This window comes from Saccostrea cucullata, unplaced genomic scaffold, assembly GCF_032062105.1.
Source record: "Saccostrea cucullata isolate Sc308-1 unplaced genomic scaffold, CSIRO_AGI_Scuc_v1 ctg19781, whole genome shotgun sequence".
Taxonomy (NCBI): Eukaryota; Metazoa; Mollusca; class Bivalvia; order Ostreida; family Ostreidae; genus Saccostrea; species Saccostrea cuccullata.
This window is the reverse complement of record NW_026937902.1, coordinates 1-8332: the sequence shown is the minus strand read 5'-3', so window position 1 is coordinate 8332 and position 8332 is coordinate 1. Positions and strand designations below refer to the sequence as shown.

Below are 8332 nucleotides of genomic sequence, written 5' to 3'. Positions count from 1 at the left end.
GATTGGAATTATACAACGATAAATTATGTCTGCAAACAAGATCAATATAACAACTATAGAATTGACTAAATGCCGATTTTATACCAGGTTGTTGAAACCTTGTTATATCAACTTATTAGTTAGTAGTATGCCTCGCTTTAAAAATTGACCAAACTCATATGACAAGCTCTTGAGAGGCGAATGATAGGAGACACAAACACCAGAAACAAGAGTTTCAACCCTCTTGTGATAAGAAAGAAGAAAAAGTGAGCAAGCTCACATACCCCACGCTCCCCCAAAAGTCGAAGTGCTGAAATTCCCGGAAAAAATAAAGGAATCGGAATTTCCTGGTAATATGCACATCTACACAATGTGTCTATGTATCTGCAAAGTGTGACGAAATTGTTTGCAGCGGTTTCTGAGGAGTTGTGCTGACAAACTATTCATTTTTATATTCAAGATATGGTCAAAAATCCAAGTATAAAAGTGTGGAAATTCCCGGAAAAATAAAGGAATAGAAATTTCCTGGTAATATACGCATCTACACAATGTGTCCTAAATATCTGCAAAGTTTGATGAAATTATGTGCAGCGGTTAATGAGGAGTTGCGCTGACAAAAAAAAACAGGACTGACGGACTGACACTGACTGACCGAATGACGGACGGATCAAAAACATTTTACTTCACGCAACTTGTTGCGTGGGGTATAAAATGATGCATCGTACCTGCATGGCTAAAGCAATAGGAATTTTTTGATACCAAATGACAGAAACATTGTACATTATGTAACACAACTAAATAAGATATTCTTTTATTTCTTTTAACGGAATATATAACTAATTATTGACAACATAATTAGCTAAGACTATGAGAGCTTCCAATGTCTCTGTACCAGATGGAATGATCTCCTCTGGAGGCAGAAGAAATCCATATTTTCCAGTATCACGTAACTCTACACCATAAGAGTATTTAATTTTAGAGTACATATGTCCAGTCAGCGCTGCTGCCACTTGCAACGTCAGATAAGATATGATTGAAAGACAAATGCGGATGTTATAAAATAAAATTTGACACCATGTATTTCAGAACTTACATATAGTATTGGCAATGCTACCATGCTTGTATTTGGTACCATATACTTTTTCCAATGCTTCTACAGCTAATTGAGATCCCTTGTCCTAAAAATTATAAGCAATTATTCAAGTTTAAAACAAAAATGTGCCAACATGTTAAAAACACAATTATCAAACTCAAAAACTCAACTGCTATTGGTCAAAACTCTTTGAGAACGGGCAATATTATTCCCTTTCTTTTTCTGTTAGTATTTCTAATGTAATTTGAGTCGTATATTCTGATTAAAAGAATAACTCAAATATTTCCTTGTTTTGCATTATCTTGTTGAAACTTAAAACAAAAAACTTCAAAATAATTTGAGTTGAGACCACTTCAATGCAATTATTACCTGGTCCTTGAAATCTGGAGGTAGTTTGTGTATCCCCAAGGATGCATCCAAAGCTGAGCGAAACTATGGAAGTCGATGAATCCCTTCATTCCTTTGGAGTTCTTCATGATAAAGTCTGCTACTCCTTTCACCTCTCTTCAGAGAAGGCATTTGGACCACAGTACATATCAGAGCAAGGGTCTTTACTTGCTCCCTCCTCTAATAAGAAAACAATATTTCAGTGTTGATGTATACCCATCAATTGCAACTATCTGCATTTAAATTGCATGTCACATCCATAAAAGAATCTTCAGTACAATTTTCAACTGTTTAGTATTTTATTCGAAAGAATTATGAAACACTAATGGTAGCAAAATACTATAGAGCACAAGCAGCACTTGTAGAAATCAAACATTTTGAGACTTCTTGTCAGGTTCCTGATTGCATACTTACTGCACCAATCATAATCCCAGTTTCTATTTGGATCCACCCCAACACATAGACCATGCTTAGAGCGTGTCTTTCTCCAGTTACGATTCTGTCTTTATAAATGATAGGTTCCTTCAAACTTTATGTTATAAATCAAAATTATCTGAACATAAAGCATCTTCGAGGATATATTTCATTTATTTATTTTAAAATCAACCATTCGGATCAAACCAATAAAATTATATATATAATTTTATGATAAACTTACCTTACTCCAGGTATATTCATAGCCATCTACGTTGAAGACGGGAAGGATAAACCAATTAAAACTGTCCACCATTTGTTTAATACGTAGATCAGCTGTATATCTATCCAACATCTTTAAAAAAATAATTTAAAGTCGTATATGGCGTATTTTGATAAGTAAAGACTTAATAAGATTACAAAGATCTTTCTATTTTGTTACATTATATAAAGATAAGACTTTCCTGTAAATTACACAATTTAAATCAATCGCGTTTCATAGATATCCGAGATTTAAAACAATAGCCGATTTATTTCCGACTCGGAATTAAATATCAGACACAGTTTAAAGTCAATTTAATTACAGAAACGTGGGAACATTTAAGTTCGAAATCGGCGAAAAATTTTTATTTGAACGTAAATAGCAAACATCATCTAAATATTAGCTTTTAATCTCGTATTTTTATTTTTTTTAGAATATAGTTTGAATATTCTAATAGAACGAAAGAACATATATCAGTAGCAAAATTTCCCTCCTGGACCGAGAATGCCGTGTTTGAGATAAAGAAAGCACATTCATGACAAATACAAATTCAAAGAAATTTTTCGCAATTTGATGATCTATGTCCCTTTCGAGAATCTTTCACTCATACAGACAAGTTAATATATACCAGTGAAGGGCTTCAAAATTTGACCATAGCTCGGCACCCAGGGCCATTGAATATTTAGGGTTCTTCATCGCGCAAACGTAGACCGTGACACAGGGTCTCGGTTTTCTGGGGGTCTCATGCGAAGGTCCTTTGGCGTTTTGCAGTTTAGAAATGAAATCTTACTTGACCAGCCATAAACAGCAGAGTGGCAGGTGAAATCCACTCCCTTGAATGAATACCCCCTTCAATGAAGAAGCCTGGTTTGCTTTTTCCGTCACCGGTTGAAATCTATATATTAAGCAATATAATGTGTATTTCTAGATTATACGTTACTTTATATATGATTATGCGAAACTTTAGATTTGCTAAGAAATTTATAGTTTTAAACGAGCCAAAATTAATATAACATATTAAATGAAAATGGAAAAACATAGAAATAACCTTTATTCCGCGGATTGTGCGTCCTTCGTAAGACTTTGTGACTTCAAACACTGAGGTTATATTAGGGTGAAACTTCGTAACATTGTCAATCCAATTGTTGACCTAAAACACAACAATATCCAAATTAAGTAATTTTGACAATTCACCCCTACAAATGTGTTCGGAACCTTTGATTTTTCGGTGTTCTGCAAATTATAAAACCTGATGAGTTCAGAGTAGCCCTGGAAGTCGCTCTGGCGAGAGTTAACGAGACTACAGCGAGATAGGGTAAATTATTCACGGAAATGTGGCTAGGAAGGGACTAGCACGTGGAGACATGGTAAACAGAAAAGTTATGTTGCGTTTTAGTTTTCACCACCCTATAATATCATTCTCTAGAAATTTACTTCAATCGATCTCTCTTGAATTCATTCAAATATAAGTATTCTATATTCTCTATGTTACAATGTTCTGCTGTCATGATTTAAAACTTCTTTTGGGACAAATATTTTTGAATTGGAACCGGGACTATGTTTTTTGGCGTGATTAGCAAATGAGGCACAAATGTGACTTTCACTGACAAATCAGCTGAATGAGAATTGCATTATGGGTTACAGTAACTACAAATACAACAGGAATTTTACGCTTGATAAATTCCTTTATTGTACTATCGGTGAATACAATTGTCAGGTGGATTCCCTGGCCAAAACACGCGATCACGTGTATACTTATGTACATTTAAATGCATACCAGAAGCTGCTCGTTTTCCCTAATCTTGAAGTGCTGGTGTTCTGAACTTGACTCTAACTACGGATGCATTTTATTGAACATACATGAATCTAACTAGTTAACAGCAAATTAAAAACGCCCGTGACATCTTTCATAGTTTCTAATCTTTGCATTTTGTTTATGAGAACATTTTGTTTTATTTTGCACTCCATTGACATGATCATAGATTGACCTGAACCATGTGTTCGAAGTAAGTGTATGTAATCATGTATTTGGCGTAAAAGTATTCGATCAACAATAATATAATTATTGGTCAGTTACTAAGTACTCGTGGTTAGATGCGCATTATTGCATTAATAACAATTTCCACATAAGGCAAACAGAGGTTTGTCAGTTCAGATTATATTACACTTTTTTTTACCAGCGTATCGGTCGCTAATGAGCTCTATTTTTTGCCGTAAACTATGATAAGATTCAATAATTGTTACTTACCCCCCCCCCACCTTTATCAACCCATATCTGTTGAAAATCATGAAAGTCTTTCAGAAAGGTGTGAAAACACATTTTTCACAGGACACGTTTTCAGAAGAAACAGACTATAATAGCAATTTCCTGTTTACTGCCAATTCTATTTATGAAACCGGTTCTACCCTATAACCTTTGAATAGGTACACATAAACCACGTGTCTTGAATTCAAATCACAATAACATTAGTAGGGGTGCTCGTAGTGGAACATTTTACTGCAATCGCCATATCTGGTGGCATTAACGGAAACTTTTCGAAGAAGTCCGTGTTTTCCGTCGGCGTTGGCGTACGTCGTGTGTTAACATTTGAACAATGTCATCTTGTGCAATGGGGCCACTAAACCAATTGTCAACCTTGAATTTTGTATACAGCATCTGTGGGTGAAGGGGAATTCAGGAATTGTGAGTTTCAGGGTCCCTGCCCCTGGGGCCTGAGGGGTGGGGCCATTTGGACCACTAAAATTAATGCAATCTTTAAAAATCTTCTTCTTTGCTCCTGGACATCAAGCAGTCAAACTGTTTGCATGATTGTAATCAGCAATGAGTTCTACCAAAATTGTGTAATTCATGGCCCTGGGGTCAGGGATTCTAGTGCTAGGGCGGTTTTAAGTAGGTAGTGAAAATGCATTATTTCTTTGAAAATCTTCTTCTCTGCTCCTGGGTATTAAATAAACCAACTAAGTACATAGTTATGATGAGCTAGAATGCCTCTACCAAAATTGTGAATTTTATGGCCCCAGGGTCAAAAGTTCTAAAGTTAAGGCGTCTTCAAATGATAGAAAATACATGAATTCTTTGAAAATCTTCTTCTCTGCTCCTGGGTACTAAATAAACTTCTTTACACTGTACATTAAGGGTGCCTTAATCCATTGCATGTTTTTATTCCCCAGGGTCAAAAGTTCTTGTTTGAAATAAATTAAAATCTAAAGATTATATAGGAAATCATGAATTCTGTGAACATCTTATCCTTTGCTTCTGATATTATGATCATTACATTTTGTGAATTAAGTATTTGTTAAGTTTGCATTATTCCGCTCAAGATTTTGAAATTACGAGAATTAAAAAAACTTTCCAGAAAACTTTGTCAGCATACTTTTCAGGCATTTTACCTGAAGTACTTTTCATTTTTTAACCTGCGTTCTTATTAGCTTTAAGTTTTATTGTATGTAGATGGATGTGTAATTAAACACTCATATGTGACATACATTCTGCTTTGTTTCATATTAAAAGTGCCATCTCAAAAGCCAATTTCATTTTGTATAACATTTAAATAAATGCTGACGATTTTTATACACAATGACATGCTTTGAGATCGGTATGCATTTGTTTTGTCAAAAGTATCTGTCTGTAAATTATTTTCCATTGAAATGGTTCTTAAATCAATTAATATTGCCAGCGACATTATTTAGGTCTCTGTGTCCTCGCAGTATCATTTTAAACTTGTAATCTCCTTATGCAAAACAGATGTATATGTATATATTATGGAAATATTGTCTTTGAAAAGAAATAAAAATTTAAGAAATTTCAAAAAAGTAACTATTAAAAGTAAATTATACAAAAATAATGATGATGAAAATTTAAGTATGCAAAAAATTATTTAACACTTAATTAAAGGATGTTCTAAATACTCCCCAATACTCCCTTTTTCATTTTTTTGATAAATTCCTTCGATCTTTTTTTGCATTAAGTAAATTTTAGAAACAATGTCTACACATTTACCTAACACATATTAAAAAAAAAAGATATATTGAAAGACTTTTAAGAAATTGATTTTTTAAAATATATTTTGATCAACATCACAAAATTTATATAATTTGGACCAATTTCAATGTCAGTTAAAGCAATTACGCCATGTGATAATAAGCAATTAAATGTTCTCACTTCCCTATTTAAATAACCATTATGTGTCCAGTGCTTTGGAGCCTATTTAGAAAAATATTGAAGAATGTACAAATGTTAATACTATTTATCAAATTTTTTTGTCTATTTCCTTCTTTGTTGTTTTTTTAATACAACATTTTAATTAAATATACAAAGGTAATTTCAGCCACTGGGTCAGGGGTACCAAGAATGCAAAATAAATTAATGCTTTGACCCACTGCCCTTAAAGCAATGGTGCCTCATGTAAAAATTTTCCAATTTTATTAGATTCATGTTTTAAACCACTAACCAAATCACAATTTTAAAACAGGCACCATTGTTTATCACAATTGTACACTTAGCATCCTTATTTTGGTCACTTACATGTAATACCCAGAGGTAGATCAGAGTATCAAAGAGAAAATGCATTTCGATTTTATAACCACCACTTGTGCACCCTACCCCACAGGAACCTCTGACCATGGGGTCAGATATTTCAAAATTTAGGAAATTTTATCAAAAATTTTATTTCATGATAAACGGTTGATTAAAATTTTCCCACGGTGAGCAATAATCATTTATCTCAGTGAGACTTATAGATATCTAGCCCTTATCAGTGTCAATGAACCTATTACTAAAGGATCTTTTTCTAACCTACAAGAACATAAAAATGTACCTCATCTAGTGTATGGTATTTGCCGTAATTAAACACTTCAGCAGTTTCTTTGACTCCTTTGTTCTTTCGTTCTTGTTCTGATATTAATTTTTGCACATCCCGTATCAATAACTCAGATCGAAATCCAAGTTCCGTCAATGTTTGGTTTAATTTGAAGAAGTGTTTTGGAGAAATTTGAATGTCTGCACTCTGACTAACAAAACCAGGAAATCGCCATACGTCTATCTATATGAACAAAAAGAGATTACTAGTATTCGTCTGAAGTCTTATCTATTTATAAAATCAATGTATATTCCCCGATTCAAAGGAAATAATTTTTCGAATATTTCTTAAGTTACAGTACTTCTATACAAAACTAGTAATTGGTGAGAAGGATATTGTAAAAAAGCATGGAGAAAATAGGGATTATTAACAATACATGTGTGTACTATTAGAAATGCATGCACAAACCTCAAGCTGGCTATTTCTCAGTAGCTGTTTTAACGCTAGATGCTGCTTCTCAGACTTAGGAATGACTCGCAAAACTGAAAAACTATCAACAAATGCAGCGTACTAAGACGAAGTCTAATTAAAATTTCATCGATATGTAGATGTATATTTTTAAAAAATCATCCTTTCATACTTTACATATATATTTCAGTTGATTATGCCCTTACTTTGGTACATTTTTTATGCCCCTGGATCAAAAGATCCCGGGGGATATTGTTTTTGTCCTGTCTGTCTGTTTGTCTCTCTTTCTGTTTTTAACTTTAACCTAATCCATTGAGTGGATGGGACTTTGGCATTCATATTTCACAGGTGTATTTCTTGTGACAAGACCTTTCCTTGGATGCCAAAAAATTTGACCCCTTGACCTTGAATTCGGAGTTTGACCTACTTTTACAAAACATACCACACTTAAACTTGGCCATGAACAGTTGGAGCTAGGGCTTTCCTCCTTCTCATGTGTATTCATTGTGACAAAATACTTTCAGATGGTATGAATATTTATGAACGTCTTTTGACCTTGACCTAAGAGTTTCACCCACTTTTTAAAAACATTAACCTTGGTCATGACGTTTGAACAGTTAGAACTAGGGCTTCCATATTTCACAAGTGTATTCCTTATAACATGACCTTCCTTTGGATACCAACACTTTTGATCTTCACTTTGAGTTTGACATACATTTGAAATAATTCAACCCTCGCGATTACATGTAGCTGTCATATGGGGGCATCAGTGTTTCACAAACACTTGTTTTTTCTCTGACCTTGGAGTCAGATATACTGTTTAAAAAGCGAGTTCTAGCCATGACTTTTGAGTGGTTCGTGCAAAGCCTTTATATTTAGATGTACAAACCCATCAAATCTCGCCTTCTCAGCTGGGCTAGTTTTCCACAG

The 8332-nt window shown here is 33.9% G+C and overlaps 1 pseudogene; it reads right to left on the bottom strand.

The window, feature by feature from the left end:
* Window positions 1-815: 815 nt before the first annotated feature.
* LOC134249030 (carboxypeptidase B-like) lies at window positions 816-8326 on the bottom strand (annotated as a pseudogene).
* Between the last annotated feature and the right edge of the window lie 6 nt (window positions 8327-8332).